A 15,671-nucleotide genomic window follows, 5' to 3' on the forward strand; every position below is an offset into this window, starting at 1 on the left:
GCAAGTCCTTATCTCTAAATGATCAATGTATGACATGGTAAGGTGTGGTTTATTGTACATGCTTCCAAATATTGTTATCTAGTGGTGGTTATAAAATTGTTAAGCTTATGATTCTTTCTTCAAGATTCAGATTCAAAAATCTTTGCTAGTAGTATGATACTTTCACATTTCCTTTGAAGAGTTTTTGACAATGAAAATGTTATTGAAAGGCACGTGTCAACTTAGTTGATGCTCCAGTCAAGCATGAAGACATATTGAAGATACGCATACATGTTTTTTACCCAATAGATCTGAATTCATATGATTAGTGCTTGTTTGAACTAAAGCTCAAAACTTTGAGGTTTTGTAATTTTAGCTACTCATAGCAAGAACAGGGCTACATGGAGGATGAGAATGTCCTAATGTCTAAAGGATCAATGTTATGACATTGTAAGGTGGATCAATGTTATGACATTGTAAGGTGGATCAATGTTATGACATTGTAAGGTGTGGTCTATTATACACGCTTACAAATATCCTTGTCTAGTGTGGTGGTTGTAAATTTGTTAAGCTTATGATTCTTTCTTTAAGATTTGGAACCAAAACATTTTTCTCACAGTGTGAAACTTTCACCTTTCCTTTGAAGAGTTTTTGACAATGAAATTGTTATTGACAGGAAAGTGCCAACTCAATTGATGCTCTAGTCAGGGATGAAGACATATTGAAGACAAGCACACATGTTTGTTAGCTAGAAGTTGTGAATGCATATGACTAGTGCCCACTTGAACTAAAGCTCAAGAATTTGAGGATTTGTAATTTTAGCTATTGGAAGAAAGAAGAGGGCTACATGGAGGATGAGCAAGTCATAATGTCAAAAGGATCAATGTTATGACATGGTAAGGATCTCATTAGTTCAGCTAAGGATGGGACATTGGGATGAAGCTTTGAAATTCTTTGGCTTCATTTTAGAAGAGAACCTCTCCCCAAATGTACTAAACTCTATTTGCATTTTTAAATTAGAGACACAATCAAGCTTTCAATAGTATAGGAGCAACTAGCAAGGGAATAGAAGTACATGGCAAGATCTGTATGTTGGGCCTATTGGAAAATCATAATGCTATGAAATGCATTGGTTAGTATGTCTACAAAGTGTGGTATGATCACAAAGACTTCATGCCACTATTGTACTTCTATTGAACTCCAAAATGGGGGTTCTATGGTATAAGCAATAGGGCCTACAACTACAAGCATTATATCTGCATTGGGAGCACGTGATGTGCAATCTGAAATGATGCTTTTTTAGCCTAGAAAAGGGGCTTGCATGACTATTTTGTAGCCTATTTGGAGAAGGTTGGGAGTGCAATGAAAAGGCATACTCTATCTTCTACAAGAGATCGTGATTCACCTCCAAAGAGTGCTAGGGTACACAAGAAAAAGGAGGTAGGAGATTTTCATGTGACACAAAAAGCAGGGGATGCAATTTGCATTGGGATAGGTCTTCCTTATTTTATTAAATTGTAAGAAGCTGGAATATTGATATTATGCCATGTCACACTGACATTGGTATAAAAGGAGAGGACATGTAAATTTTCATATATTTTTGACACATTAATACAATTACTATCCTTCTCTTCCATCTTGCTCACAGCTTCTATGGCTTCTCCCTCTTTCCTATCTTTCTCTATCCAAATCTAGTCTTTCTCTCTCCTCGTCACTCTTCTTCTCTCTCTTCCTACAGTCTTTCTCTCTCTTCTCCAGTCCTCTCTCTCCCTAGTTCACTCTCTGACAAGTGGTATCAAAGTATTGGTCTTTGATCCATTTTTCCCTTCTATTTTCAGTCCTATTTTCCTCCATCAAAATCAATTTCAGAAAAGTATTTTATAAGACAGTGACTAGTGGAGTGTTGTAGATCATCTACAGTTGTAAGAGACTACATCTGGAGATATCTAAGGTCAGATATGGCGGAGGATGGATTAAGTGGCAAGTCGTCATCAAAATTCATGCAAAACTGGAGGTAACTAGGGTAAAGGAAGATTAATCGGGCTTAGTTAGAGGTTAAACTCCAGTTACTTTTCAAAAGGGAGATTCTCTTCTCTCTCTTTCAAGCTTTTGGTTGAAGCTTCAATGGTGGCTACCAAGACAGCTTCCAAGATCTCTCTCTACTGATCATCCTTCATAGCCAAATCATGGGGCAATGATTCCTTATCACCTGAGCTTCAAGAAGAGTATCCTGGTCAGGTAGTTGATGCAGGAGATGGAGCAGCATTCAGCCCAAAATTTGCACCGAGAATTGCGCTAATTTTCCTGCTCTCAACCTCTTCCGGATCTACTCCAGATCTTCCACAGATTGATTACTTGCTTTGGAGCACTTCATCACGCTCTATTTCAGCAACTCCTAGCTGGAGGAGAACTCTAATCTTCATCTCCTTTGTTGAAAACCCTAAAACACAGCAGGGCAGCCATAGTCACAGACCTAGAAGCTCAAATTTCTTCAAATTTTGGACTTCTCCGACCTCCAAGGCCTCTCTAATACTATGTACAAGTCAGATAGACTTCAAGATTGAAGACATTGTGGAGATTTCAGCTCATGGAGGACATTGGGGCTCAAATGGAAGGATTATTTTGGGGCTTTTCCTCAAGAAGCTTGAATCTTTGGTATTCAAGTATTCAAGCAAGCCCAGGGCATTGATTCTTCATGGATTTAATCATATTGGATCTCGTGTGGACTGATTCTACGGATATTTCAAGCTTTATGATGACATTTATGGTGGAATTTGAAGAATTCTTCCATCAATGGGATTGGAGCTGACATCTATCATCTTCTTCAAGCTTAATTGAGGTATTTCTTTTACTAATCTCTGAAATCTCTCGATAATCCACTTGCTAATGCTTTTCCACTTGTTGATGGAAGATTATTGATCAATTAATTCTTTGAATTGATCAATAGATAAGAGATTAGTGTTATTTCTCATTAATCTCAGCGTATTCCATTGAATTTCAGTCTTGATTCAATCATTACTTCATCGTAGATATCATTTGCCAAGTTTGATGCATAACCTTGACTTGTTTTGGTTGAAATATTTTGCCCAAGATGAAATATTGTACAAGGGTAAGTACTAAAGCAATCAGTGAGTCACTGAATTGCATTGGTAAGACCCTTTCCCCTATCCAAACTTTCAAGATTTCATTCAATTGCATCTCATGAAAGGGGCTGAATGAATATTTCAGAAATGTATTTCATGCTGATTGATTAGATTAGCAAGCTACTGCCATGTTGATATACCCACCGAGGAAAAAGGTGGATGCCAGGGGAGATGGTGGGACAAAAGAGAGGTGACCCTCCCTCACTATCAAAGATCCCAAAGGGGTGCAACCAACTGACCTGGGGGGAACTTTGCCCACCTCTCGATGATTCAGAGCCCATGTAAGGAGCCTCTCATGCCATTTTATCCCTCATACAGGTACAATAAGTGGAGAATTGAAGACTGAAGATTTTCCAAAGGCTCAAGTATCTTCAGGTCCAAAACAAGGTAAAACATGGATTTTACAGGGCACCACAGGGTATTTACAGGTTGTTACAAGTAGACTCTTCATTACTGAAGTACATGTGCAGATACTATAAGGTACCCACACGTCCTATTCAGCCTTCTACAGGGTCTGGTAACCATTTGGGATTATTATCTTTCCTTACAAGGTCAAAATAGGGAACTTACAGGTTTAGGCAGGGTGCACGCCTGGACAGTTCAGACTCAGAAATTGAGTTGCAGAATTTTCTGTCTGAAATCTATTATAGCATGCTATAGCTCATCTTGAAGAGGGCATTCTTGGCTTTGATTTGAACTAAAACATTTTGAAATCGGAGTTCCCTAGCAAAGTTATAGCCATTTTTTTGACAGGGGGTACTGCAGGACTACACTATTATGGTTGGCAGGACATAAGGGTAAAAATAAGGTACAGGAAGATTATGCTCAACAAATTGGGGATTCCATGTTGGATAATGCACCTCAAGAGAGCCCTGAAGAGCCTCAAAAACAAGGGGAAGTTAGTATACTCGATAATACCTTGTGTGTCCATGAACAAAGACATAGGGAACGTCATGAGGCCATATTATCAAGAATGGAGCAAATGGTTTTGTCTACTGATGATCAAACGAAGTCTTCCCTTGAGAAGTTAGTGGATTAAACAACTTTAAAAAAAGCTTCTATTGATAAATTGGTGGAATCTAATGCTCAAATTATGGCACAATTCTCCCAATGGATGCAAAACACAGAAAGCTTATTCAAACAGTGAGCCTTCAGTCCCACTTCAGCCATCTAACCAAAATGGTCATGGTCATGGGATTATTGGAAGAAGAGGCATCCCAAATAGCCAATATGAAGTAGGAGAGGCTTCATAATGGCATGATGGCTATTTGGGCAGTTTGAATGGAGCTAATTCTCAAGCTTTCGGGTTGAACACTCAAATTCCTAGGGGTCGTCTACCAACAGGAAGATTGCATAGTGGTTCTCAGTCACCTATTGGGAGATTTCCGTCTCAATTTGGGGGTTCCATACATGGTACTCATGATCAGCCTGTTTGGGGACAACAACCATTCCATGAAAGAGAGCTTAACGAAAAGATTGTTCTAGCTAAATTTAATGGTCAGTCATCTTCACCATCTGACGTATTCCCTAAAACTGATGACATGAAGATTCATTTTGCTTCCTTGCATTTGGAGGGATTTGCCCATGCTTGTGGAGGTATATTAGAAAAGAAAACATACTTGTAGAGAATTGGGAAGCTTTCAAGGCACTTATGGCTAAAGTATTTGTCTCCCCTCTTAAAAAAGAGAAATTGGCACGAAGATGGTATGGTTTGGAACAAAGAGGCCTAAGTATAAGAGAGTACATTAACCAATTTCTCAACCTAACCATATATGTAGAAAGCATCAGTGATGAGGCTAAGCTCCACAAGTATATGTATGGCTTAGAGCCATCTTTATCAGCTGATGTCATGGAGCAAAACCCTACTTCCCTCTTTAAGGCTATTGAGCTTACGGAGTGCTATGGAAGAAAATATAGAAGAGAATCTTCATTTCAGCCTGGTTTTGGACAGCCAAGGACTATTTTTAAATAGGGGCAAGTTGGTAACACTTATGGTAGCAATCATGTGCCAAATGGGAGCTTAGGGGTATCAACTTATCCTCCATTCAATGCTTCTAGACCTCAAAGTAATTTCAGGACAGCAAACAATCCTAGAGTTGACTTCAAACAAGGGGACAACAAGCCTAAATCCATTTCAGCCAACATGAATCCTAAGTCTATTCCTATGGATCTTTACAAAGAAAGAAAGGAGAAAGGCTTATATTTCAAGTGTAGGAAAAAGTATACACCTGATCATGCCTCAAAGTGTGTATACAAAATTGTCAAACCCAAGCTTCAGAGTATGTTAGTATTTGAGGATTTTGAAGATGAGATGGATGAAGTTAATGCAATTGCACTTAATGCTGAAAATGAAGATCTTGAGGAAGAAGTTGGGCAAGAGTATTTCTATGATCCAGCCGACTCTTTTCCTTTTGATCCAGGTGGAAGTGTTCATTTTGATCCAGGTGGGACTTGTTATGAGCCACTTGCTGCCACTAATTTTTCTATTTCTATGGATGCTTGGACAGGATCTAAGAGCCCTAATATACTCCGTATGAAGGGAAACATTTGTGGAAAGCCAATGTTCATTCTAATAGATAGTGGCAGTACTCATAGTTTTGTGAATAAGTCCATCATGGACAAGTTGATGAATTATATTCCCAGAAATTTACAGCAGCCCATTAGAGTTCAAGTGGCCAATGGTGAAGAGGAAATCAGCACACAGATATGCCCACATGTTTCTTTACAAATGGCTGAAAATTTTGAAGCAAAAGTAAACCTGATCACTTTGGAAATGGGGCCTATAGATATTGTACTTGGTTGTGATTGGTTGATGACATTAGGCAGGATCACTATGGATTTCTCACAGTTGTATATGGAGTTTATCTTCAATGGACAACTTATCCATTTACAAGGAATTTCTAGTAGATCAGGTTTTCAGCTTATTACCATTCAACAACTCAAAAGGGAGTACAAGAGGCACTCATAAATATTTGTTTTGCATTTGAATAAAGAGATGCAAGATCAGCCCAATAATTCAGCAAACCATCCAGCCTTGACAGCTCTTCTTGAGGAGTATAGGGATTTGTTTGAGGTTCCTACTTCATTGCCTCCCAAAAGAGCAGTAGATCACCCCATTGATTTGGAGCCCAACTCAAAGACAATCAATAATTAAGCCACCTTACAGATTATCAAAGTGTGAATGAGAGGAAGTAGCCAAGCAAATCAAGGAACTTCTTGAGATGGGATTCATTGAACCAAGTTCTTCACCTTATGCATCTCCAGTTTTGTTAGTAAAAAAGAAAGATGGATCTTTCAGCATGTGCATTCACTACAGGGATCTTAATAAGATCACAGTGAAGAAAAAGTATTCGATACCCAGGATTGATGATTTGCTTTATGAGCTCAAGGGGGCTCGATTCTTTACAAATATTGATTTGAGGTCAGGGTATCATCAGATTCGCATGAGATAGGGTGATAAAGTCAAGACTACTTTTAGGATTGATCGAGGGCTCTATCATTTCTTAGTGATGTCATTTGGGCTTACAAATGCTCCAACTACCTTCCAAAGCTTGATGAATAAGATTTTACAACCTTTCCTCTTTCAGTTTGTCTTGGTGTTCTTTGGTGACATTCTAATCTACAATAAAACTTTACAGGATCACTTGGCACATATGAGGAGGGTTTTTTTATGTATTGAGACATCATAGGATTTTTTTTAAGGAGAAGAGGTGTTCTTTCATGCAGACTGAAGTGGAATACTTGGGAGATATTGTTAGTGAAAAAGGAATACATGCTGATCCCAAGAAGGTGCAATGTATAAAAGATTGGCCAGCACCTACTACTACTACTTCTCTTAGAGGATTCCTTTGTTTATCTTCATTCTATCGCCAATTCATTAAGCATTATGTGGCCATTGCAGTTCCTTTGACTCATAGGTTGAAGAAGGAGGCTTTCTTTTGGGATGCTCTTGCAAATAACAACTTCAACTAGTTAAAGGGACTCCTTACCTCTGCTCCTATCTTAGTATGTCCAGACTTTTCCAAAGAATTTACTATACAATGTGATGCTAGTGGCTGTGGCATTGGGGCTGTTTTGCTGCAAGAGCATGGAGTGATTGCCTTTGAGAGCCATAAGCTTACAAAAAAAGAAATAGCCATGAATGTTTATGACCAGGAGATGTTGGCTATCTTGCACGCAATTAAGAAGTGGAACCATTACTTGTATGGCAACTGATTCAGAGTACATAGTGATCATAGGGTACTTAAGAATTTCCTTACTCAGTCCAATCTTACTCCTAAGCAACGTTGTTGGGTAGCTACATTACAGAATTATGATTTTGACATCACCCATACAAGGGGCAAAGATAATATAGTGGCTAGTTCTCTTTCTCATATGTGGGCTTGAAAAGTTTTAGCTATGATAGAATTGCACAATGATTGGATTGAAGAATTATAGGAGGCTTGCCTTCTAGGTGAAGAATTCAGCCATATTTTTCAAAAATTACAGCAAGGTCTTATGGAAGAAAACTCACATTATCAGTTCAAAAATGGCCTTATTTGGTTGAAAGGCAAGATTTTTATTCCTTATACCTCTTCTTTTACAAGAAAAATTATGGAGAAACTACATTATTCACCTCTAGCTGGACATTTAGGAGTTTTCAAGACCTATGAGAGGATCAACAAAAGTTTCTATTGGAAAGGACTATGGAAAGTTGTCAAGGACTTTGTCATGAAGTGTATGCCTTGTCAGCAGAATAAGGATAACATCCATAAGCCAGGAGGTTTGTTACAGCCATTACCTATTCCTACAGGTAAATGGACTCATATTACTATGGATTTCATTACTGGCTTGCCTACTACCAAGAAGGGATGCAATAGTATATATGTGGTGGTAGACAGACTCACCAAGGCAACCCATTTTATTCCAACCAAGATTCAGTTTACTGCTTCTCAAGTGGCCAGTCAGTTTACGGAGCAAATTTTTAGATTACATGGATTACCACAAGTGATTATTCATGATAGAGACTCAAAGTTTATGAGTAACTTGTGGCAGGCGGTATTTACATCTATGGTCACTAAATTTACTCCATCTACGGCCTATCATCTACAAACTGATGGACAGACAGAAAGAGTCAATCAATGGTTGGAGACTTATCTTTGCCATTTCTGCTATGATGTCCAAACTTCATGGGATTCTTAGTTACACTTGGTTGATTTTGCTTATAACAATTCTACCCACGCTAGTATTGGAGTTTCACCCTTTGAGGCTTTGTATGGTTACAAGGTGCCCTTACCCATAGTCATCTTTAATGAAAGGATCAATCCTCATGGGAAGGAAGAGTTAGAAACAATGTAGACCCTTCTTCAACAATGCAAGACGAATCTTAGGAAAGATCAAGATCAAATGAAGATGTATGCTGATGAGAAGAGGCAGCCTTTAGAGTTCCAAGAAGAAGAGTTGGTCTTACTGCAGGTGCCCAAGTCCAGGTACTCTACATTAAAAGATGGATCTAGTAATAAGCTTGCCCACAGGTTTTATTGCCCTTACCAGATCCTTAAGCGAATTGGAGACTTGGCATATAGATTAGAGCTTCCCTCTTCCACAAAGATTCACAATGTCTTCCATGTTAGTTAGCTCAAGCCCTTTTATGGTGATCCAGTTGATATAGTTGATGAGCTGCCACCTATTGATGAAGAAGGTCTTATTCAGTACATCCTAGATGTTGTTATAGGTCAGCGTGAGAAGAAGCTTCGATCTCGTTCTATCGTGGAATATTTGATCAAACGGAGAGGTTTACTACTTGAGGAAGCTTCTTGGAGGCTTGATTCTATAATGGATGGGTTTCCTTTCTTAAGGGATACATTGGTGGGGGCTGAAGCGTATTGATTATGGAGCTAGTGATGATGCAGACAAGATTAGGACAGCACGTTGTTTTAGGCCAGTTTTTATCGTGTCTAATTTTTAGAATTAAGCTATCTACATGGACTTAAAGTACTCTTTAAGATATTCATTTTAATATATGGTATGCCTCATTTGGACACTTGTACTAGAAGTTATGGTAGATTTGGTCCAGCAGGGTCTGTTTACACATCAAGCTGTCTACTTTATTTTGAGATTATTTGTTGAAGACTTTATGGCTCCATATACTTTTGAAGTACTCCAAACCATGTATATAGTTGAGGACTAATCTTGTTCTTCAATTTTAGTCCATATGGTTGGTCATACTTCATTCATTTTTCCATTTGTAAAGCTGTAAAAATAGAGTAGTACTTTTTTCTATCCATCCTTTTCTAGTCTTTCAGGTTTTTTTTTGGGGACAAAAATTTTTGGGAAGGGATGGATTGTAAAAAGATGGGAATAAGGACTTAATGTAAATAATATTGATATTATGCTATGTCACACTAACATTGGTATAAAAGGAGAGGACATGTAATTTTTCATATCTTTTGGACACATTAATACAATTACTATCCTTCTCTTCCATCTTGCTCATAGCTTCTATGGCTTCTCCCTCTTTCTTGTCTTTCTCTCTCCAAATCTAGTCTTTCTCTCTCCTTGTCACTCATCTTCTCTCTTCTCCTATAGCCTTTGTCTCTCTTCTGCAGTCTTCTCTCTCCTCTTTCCCTCTTCCTAGTTCACTCTTTGACATAAATGCATTAGGGAAGCTCATGTAGTGACATAATATTTGGGTTAGGTATTTTGAGTGACAATGCATTGGAGGCTAAGTTGACACACATATAAGCCTTTACATAAGACTTGATCTATCAAAGGCTGCAAGTTTTCTTGAATACAAGGAGATACACTTCTTAGCTATTTTTTAGCTCATAAAAATCAAAAGTAGAAGATAGCTATAGTGAAGCTTCCATGAGGAGGTAGTCATCTGTAAAACAGTAGGTGCAATCTATCATCATTTTTTATATATTCATGTAGAGAAGGTGAAGGCACTATTGTAGCATGGTTAAAATGTGGGCAACAAGTACATCTAAAAGTCTATTATAGAATACACTAAGGGGAGTAGCCATGAAATCAAAAATGATGAGTAATATTTAGGTTTGTGAGTCAAGATGGAAGATTGATATTGAGAGCAACTCGTCCTACTCAAGTAATCATTAATGTCGTTATTGTCATTGCTTCCTCTAACCTAGGATCTTGATGCTTTTGTAACATAAATATTTGCATGTAATAGTCTGGCATCTTAGTCTATAACCAACCTTGTTTATTTCCTTAAAATTATTCTTGGATTTAGTTAGCTTTACAGGTTTCCTTGCTTTATTGTCTTATTTTATGTTATTTGGTTGACCAAATGCATGAGCATTATCCATGTCTAGTATTTGTGGCAACTTGTTCATTGTATTTAGGTAGTGGATTGGCTTTCTATTTGAGAGTATTCACAAAGAAAATGTGTGAATGAGGATCCATGGCATGACATCCAATGTCATAGTAGGCTCTTCTATATGCCATAGCAAGTCCTTTAGTGTGTAGAGATCAATGGCCAATATTTTGTATGGCAAGGCATGACTATAGGGGATCAACAATCAGACTAATGGAGTGTTGTTGTGTCTAGCATTTAAAGTCAAACTCAAAATAGGCTACAGCTTCATGCAAGCATTGATGCCAGGAGGCATAATTCACGATGGATTCCATGAGGTTTAACGGTGGATTCCGTAAACTTTGTTTACCGGGGCTCATACACAAAGTGGATTCTTTGTGCGAGAAGTCGATGGGGATGCCTATCCTTTTCGGGTGTTTCGTTAATTTAGTGTGTACATGGGTGATTCCATAGCGGGTGATTCTGCAAAATACATATTAAATTAATAAACGTTTATGAGTTTAGAGTGCGCACTTGTGATAAATTAAGGTTAGGATTGATTTCTAACTAATTGATTTATTTATGTAGCTGAAGACTGCTAGGTATTCACTTTTGTCGGTTTAATTGTATTATTTTACTAACGATTGTGAATGCTTCAGTTGATGTGTAGAGATAGTAGCAGTGGCAGTGGAAAGCATTGGAGGATAGCGTGTATTCGAGTTATCATCTATATTTTGATGGGTGCATACCTTAGGCATGGCGCCTATATTTTGTCACGCCTATTTATTAAGGCGTTGGATATTTATTTATTATTTTTGTATACACATGGGCGCGCGATTATAATATTTGTATTTGGACATTGTACTGGGTATGCCAGGCTTCTTGGGCACCTGCCCATTAGCTTTATTTCTATTTGGCACTAAAGCAAACTCAAAAGCCAAAAGCGTGCTATTTTGTAATTTGGGCTATTACTTGAGCTTGAAGATGATTAATACATAAAATACATGCTTTGTGGAGCGCTCACACAAGGCATGGGGGGAGATTGCACCCAATTGGTCTCTTATTCATGTCGTGCATGCTTTCTACCTTGAGTTTTGTGTAGTAGAGTTCTTTTGTTCTTGGAGACCTTCCGACACTCACTACACATGCTTACGGCATCCGATCTGTGCACCAAGCATGGAAAGTTTTACAATGGCAAGTGCTATATAGTCTTGAGAACAAAGAGAGGAACATCTTGTATTTTCTTAGTTGGGAGACTAGAGAAATGTGGTAATCAAACATGTTTTGCCTGGTGCAGTGGTGTGTATATGTGATTATCTTATTTTTTCACAATGGCAAGCCTGTGTATTGGCAAGAGACCCTTTCTTCAACAACACAATATGCCAATCTAATTGCAAATCCCATGCATGAATTTGTAGTTCAAGTAATGCCTTTTGTTGGAATATAGTGTTTTTTTATTGTCTTGTCACTGTAATTGTCTAATTCTCATTGTAATTGCGGTGAACAAATCGAAAGTTTGCCATGCTATAAACCAACCATCATAGCTATATTTTTTCTATCTAGAGAGCCACACAATTGGGTCGCATCATTCTTGAATCATAAATGGACTGCTCTTGTTGTGTTTAGGATGTGTCCTGGGTACAACACATTCTCAGAGATGCTTCAAAAGCTCAATTCCCCCAATCCTTGAGATGAGAATACCAAGGGCTCATATCATTCTTATTTCTCTATATACACTTATCTCATCAACCATTTGTCATGTATTGTTATTGTGTGTTGTTAAACATTCTATGTGTTATTTCCTTGCCCCAACACTTTCCATCCTTAAGAGTTTGGAAGAGGAGGGATATTAATGTTGAATTTAAAATTGGTTGTAGTAGTTTAGAAGTTTAGGAAAACAAATTCCTACATGAATAGATAAGAATAACTATAAGCCAAGGTGTATATAGACTTGTTGTGGGAGCTTTCACTCAACCGCCAAGACCCACGGACCGCTTATTGTTTTAAGCGTTCCAAGCGAGCTCTAATGGCTATCTCTCGCCTAGCCGACGTGTCGTCGATCCTACGAGTGTAGTGAGCTTACCTTGATGCTTGATCGAGTACCCTCCTCTCTCTTGCACTCCGATAGCTCCACGATTCTTGATGCTAGCTCAAGCATCCTCAAGCCTCCTCCATCTCCAAGCTCCATCCTCCATAGCCGCGCGTGCAAGAGAAGAGAAGAGAAGAAGAGAAGAGGAGATGGTGAAGAGCTTCACCCACTTGATCCCTCACTCCCACACACACTCACTCCCTCACACTCTCACACTCCCTCTCTCAAGAGCACACACAAGCAAGAAGGAGAGAAGAAGACTCTTTTTGCCACACACCAAAAGAATGAGCTTCTCATTCACTTTTCAACTTTATATACAAAGCCCTAAATCCTTTTTGGGCGGTCATCCCCTTTTCCCTTTTTTACATGGCCGGCCGTAGCCTAGGCCCTTTTTCCCATTTCCCACCATTCCTATTCCCAACTAATGCATACACTTTGCACAGGAGTGAGCCTAGCTCTCTTTTACAAGGATTTGGGAGCGCTTCCACATTTTAATGGTGCGCCTTTTACTCTTTTGTTGTCTCGGGGCGACACTGAGACTTTCTGAGGGTCGTGCCCGAACATTTAAATTTTTCAGGGTCTGGTTACCGGTCAAGGTACCTTTTTCTCCTTTTATCCTGCGCCTTTTTTGCTATTTCCTTTTGTTCATTTTACGCTCCTCTGTGCTGTGGGAAACATGGTAACATTACCCCCCTCCTACCCAAGTGCCAGTCCCATGGCACTGCGGTGGGAAGTAGTGGCTAGTTACGTCTGCTGCTAGGCGGAACTGGTAGCTGGATGACACTGCTTCCAAGGTGGTTGTGTGAATGAGAGGTAATGGAGTTCAATGACGATGACCAGGAGAGATTCCGGCATGCTTTAGGCTTCATGAAGATGCTGGCCATCTTTCACACAGTTGTGGCATCCATTATGTAGCGATTGTCCCTTGAGCATCAGAAATGCTTGAAGCGATAAGCAATCCCTTAGGAAGATGGTATTGGAGGGATTTATCCTGGAGAAGCTTCCCCCGAACTCTGCCTTGACAATGACATGGTTTGTCTTCGCATTGAAAATCTGTGTCTTTGATTTGAAGATCTTTGTCTTTGAGTTGAAGGTCTTCATTACTGCGTTGAAGATCTTCAACCTTGCATTGAAATTCTTTAGTCTTGTGGAATTAATAAGCGATCTGTAGGTCTTGAGGCGTTGGGCATGCATCTTTGGAAGATGAGGTTCCAAGATCTATGCCAATGGCAGGTCTATTACTGAGTACTCCTTTTTCTTGATTTCGTTCAATCATGATAGCCATCAGCAGAGCAGGCAGATGGTTGGTGGCATGAAGCACACTCGCCCGTCCACTCCAATGCAGAAAAGCTCCTGAAACAGTAGCAATGGTGTCATATCCGGCATATGGAACAAATTTTGGTCATTCAAGGATGCCGTGGGTGATCTTCTTCAACTGAGTAGCCAGTTGTTGAAACTCGAACATAACCTGCAAGAAAAGTTGTGCACTCCCTAAGGGGTGTGTCTGCCTCTCCGTGTAGTGCGTGGTGCCCGTGGAAGTGGATCTGGGAGATAGGTCTAACCTTGGGCAAGCCCTTGGTAATGTCCACACTTGAGGACCCAGTTCGTGTGTCGTTGGAGGTGCGATGCAAGTCTTAGGGTGACAGGTCAGAAAGTCCTGCCCTTGATGTGCCCTAAGCGTGAAGTGGGGAAGGGGCTAGGGAGAACCCTAGGTGCAGTGACTGTGGTGCATGACGAGGCAAAGGGGAGTTGCAAGCGGATCTTGCGAAGGTCTCTCTCTCTTATCTTCGCTTAATAGTAGATGCATCCCTTGGCTTTGCTATGCTTTGTTGTTGTCTCTTCTTTCCAGTTTACCCTTTTCTTTTGTTGCCTTGTGGCTTTAAAATATATATATATATATATATATATAAATAGGCTTATACATAGATGCATGTGATACAAGGGAATGACGGGAGTTTAATCCTCATCATCCGAATGGCGGGTAGGGAATTGTGGAGGGCGGGGGGCCTTATTAAGGAATCTACGACTCAGCAAGTAGCCCTTGAGATTGAGGCAGGTTTTGAGAGTGGTGGTGGAAAGGAAGGGGTGGTTGCACTGTGTGAATTTGCTATCGCTCATATCCTCAAGCAGTGCAACACAGAAGGATGGCAAAAGAGTAGCGTGCATCATGAGACGAGTCATGTGCTGCTGTCTATGGCGTTGGGGTCGAAGAAAAGGGATGGGAGGTGGTGTTCTTGAGGGGCAGGCTCTTGGTGGACCAGGACCCTAATTAGTCTGAGGTAATTATAAGTTGTTATGAAGGCAAGGTCAGGGCAGGAGGTGAACTCACTAAGGAATCTATCTATAGAACTGTACAAATCAGGGAGCGTAAATACAAGGGCATCCTTATAGGAGGTGCTATTGGCATTATAGATGATGGGGAAGTCGAGCCTGCCGTGGATGGACGGATTAAAATCCACTCATACCCTTCGAGGATACGGCACAAAAATGGGGTTGTTCCTCTCAGAAGGGAGGGTGTTACAAAAAGCCATCCAAGCGTCAAGGTTGACATTAAAAATGTGTCTTCTCTAGGTGGGTTGGCAATTATAGCCTTCCACCAATCTAGGCACCTGGAGGACTTTATCCTGCCAAAATTCGCGGTCCTCGGCTCCCCAAGCAGTTGGATTGGCCTCTTACTCCACTAGCCACTTGTCCTTGAGCCTTGCACCCATAGCGATTATGTCGTTTACAAGTTTAATGGGCATTACTCTGTTTAGTGTAGCGGAAAGCTCAAAGCTCAAGTTGAAGGGATTGCGGGCACATTCCTGTTGTTCCCAGATAATCAACTCTGCATGGAATTCAGCGGGGAGATTCTCGGGGCGCGGTGGGAGAGGGGCACGTTGTCTTGGAACAGGTCTAATGTTCAGCTTTTTCCTTGCCTTCTCTACCATTTCTCTACTGCACTTAGCCAGGGTTGCTTTCCTCTCAGCAGATGTGTCAGGGAGTTGCACTTCATCTTGTTGTGGAGGAGGGGGTGGTGGAACGTAGTCCTCCTCCTGAGATCCCAGATCAAACTCTGGTTCACCCTCTTCTGCTTGCACATCTTCTTGCGCCTTCGCCTTTGTGAAGCGGAGTTCGTCGATTTCTTGCACCGTCAGGCCTACCTGTGCAAGATATCTTCTTTGCTCCT

This window comes from Lygodium microphyllum, chromosome 6, assembly GCF_053477565.2.
Source record: "Lygodium microphyllum isolate KBCC chromosome 6, Lygodium_microphyllum_v1.1.10, whole genome shotgun sequence".
Classification (NCBI taxonomy): Eukaryota; Viridiplantae; Streptophyta; class Polypodiopsida; order Schizaeales; family Lygodiaceae; genus Lygodium; species Lygodium microphyllum.